This window comes from Eptatretus burgeri, chromosome 7 (assembly GCF_056783735.1).
Source record: "Eptatretus burgeri isolate ZD-2024b chromosome 7, Ebu_testis_v1, whole genome shotgun sequence".
In the NCBI taxonomy this organism is placed as follows: domain Eukaryota; kingdom Metazoa; phylum Chordata; class Myxini; order Myxiniformes; family Myxinidae; genus Eptatretus; species Eptatretus burgeri.
The window spans coordinates 108,280,664-108,283,163 of NC_140967.1; the positions used below are offsets into that span (position 1 = coordinate 108,280,664).

At 46.6% G+C, this 2,500-nt stretch overlaps 1 protein-coding gene across 2 annotated transcripts in view; it reads right to left on the bottom strand.

Moving 5' to 3' along the window:
- The window catches only part of LOC147024066 (phosphorylase b kinase regulatory subunit beta-like), a 165,463-nt gene that overhangs the window by 37,794 nt on the left and 125,169 nt on the right, over window positions 1–2,500 (bottom strand). The gene's annotated exons all lie outside the window — the stretch shown is intronic.

Genomic DNA, 2,500 nt, shown 5'->3' on the forward strand with positions numbered 1-2,500 from the left:
ACTACAGCAGAAGTGGTGAGGGAGATAGCTGGAAAGGTACTTGGTGTGACATCTGGACAGAGGAAGGAAGATAAGGAGACTTGGTGGTGGAATGAGGAAGTACAGGAAAGTATAAGGAAGAAGGGGTTGGCGAAAAAGAAGTGGGATAGTCAGAGAGATGAAGAAAGTAGGCAGGAGTACAAGGAGTGATGGCGAAAGGCAAAGAGAGAGGTGGCAAAGGCTAAGAAAAAGGCATCTGACGAGTTGTATGAGAAGTTCGATACAAAACAAGGGGAAAAGGATTTGTACCGATTGGCAAGACAGAAGGACTGAGCTGGGTAGGATGTGCTGCAGGTTAGGGTGATAAAGGATGTAAATGGGAATGTGCTGACAAGCAAGGAGAGTGTGTTGAGAAGGTGGATGGAGTACTTTGAGGAGCTGATGAATGAAGAAAATGAGAGAGAGAAGGTTGGAAGAGGTGGAGATAGTGAATCAGGAAGTGGGGTGGATCAGTAAGGATGAAGTTAGTACTGCTATGAAGAGGATTAAGAGTGGAAAGGCGGTTGGCCCAGATGACATACTAGTGGAGGCATGGAAGTGCTCAGGAGAGATGGCAGTGGGGTTGTTAACCAGATTGTTTAATAAAATCTTGGAAAGTGAGAGGATGCCGGAGGAGTGGAGATTAAGTGTACTGGTTCCGATTTTCAAGAATAAGGGTGATGTGCAGAGCTGAGGTAATTACAGAGGGATAAAGTTGTTAAGCCACACCATGAAGTTGTGGGAAAGAGTAGTGGAAGCTCGGTTGAGAGGAGAGGTGACGATTTGTGAGCAGCAATATGGGTTTATGCCAGGAAAGAGCATCACTGATGCGATGTTTGTTTTGAGAATGTTGATGGAGAAGTATAGGGAAGGCCAGAAGGAGTTACATTGTGTGTTTGTGGATTCAGAGAAAGCTTATGATAGGGTGCCAAGAGAGGAGTTGTGGCATTGTATGAGGAAGTCGGGAGTGGTGGAGAAGTATGTGAGGATCGTGCAGGATATGTATGAGGACAGTGTGACAGCGGTGAGGTGTGCAGTAGGAATGATGGACCGGTTTAAGGTAAAAGTGGGATTGCACCAAGGATCGACTCTGAGCCCTTTCCTGTTTGCAATGGTGATGGACAGGTTGACGGACGAGATCAGACTGGAGTCTCCATGGACTATGATGTTCGCGGATGACATCATGATCTGTAGTGAGAGTAGGGAGCAGGCTGAGGAGAGCCTTCAGAGGTGTAGGTACGCACAGGAGAGAAGGGGAATGATAGTCAGTTGGAGTAAGACAGAGTACATGTGCGTAAATGAGAGGGAGGGTGGTGGTACGGTGCGGTTGCAAGGAGTTGAGGTGGGGGAAGGTGGATGGGTTTAAATACTTGGGATCAACTGTCCAAAGTAACGGAGAGTGTGGTAGAGAAGTGAAAAAGAGAGTGCAGGCAGGATGGAATGGGTGGAGAAGATTTGCAGGAGTGATGTGTGACAGAAGGGTAGCTGCAAGAGTGAAGGGGAAAGTATATAAGACAGTAGTGAGACCAGCCATGATGTATGGGTTGGAGGCGGTGGCACTGACAAAAAGACAGGAAGCAGAGCTCAAGGTGGCAGAGTTAAAGATGCTGCGGTTGTCGTTGGGAGTGACGAGGATGGACAGGATAAGGAATGAGTATATTAGAGGGAGAGCGCAGGTAGGATGGTTTGGAGACAAAGTGAGAGAGGCGAGATTGAGATGGTTTGGACATGTGCACAGGAGGGAAGCGGATTATATTGGGAGAAGGATGCTGAAGATGGAGCCGCCAGGCAGGAGGAGAAGAGGAAGGCCAAAGAAGAGGTTCATGGATATGGTGAGGGTGGACATGCGGGTGGTTGGAGTGTCAATGGAGAATGTGGAGGATAGAGCAAAATGGAGACAGTTGATCCGCTGTGGCCACCCCTAACGGGAGCAGCCGACAGAAGAAGAAGAAGAAGAAGAAGAAGAAGAAGAAGAAGAAGAAGAAGAAGAAGAAGAAGAAGAGGAAGAAGAAGAAGAAGAAGAAGAAGAAGAAGAAGAAGAAGAAGAAGAAGAAGAACAAGAAGAGGAAGAAGAAGAAGATATATCTGGGGAAGTCTGAGAACAAGCATGAAATTGGTTAAACATTTGGTCCAGGAATGGAGGGAAAAAAACTGGAATGAGTATCGGTATAAAAGGGAAATACTACAAACTCCATAACGTGAAGGTATTTTCCAAAGGGTAATGGATCAATCCGACCTTTTGGCCACAGGGTAACCATTATTATGGACAATGCAGGCCGTCTGCTGGATCTTAATCTTACTTCCTGAGATGAGTTTTTGGTAGATTGTGACACTTAACAGACTGATCAAATCATTCCCCTCGGTCTCGTGATCTTACACTGATCCGATTGCCTCGCCCCTCTAGGAGTTTAAGTCGTGACCACAAGTCAATCTTCGGTGTCACGGCTCAAAGTGACAATCTACACAGGATGTAAGGTATGTG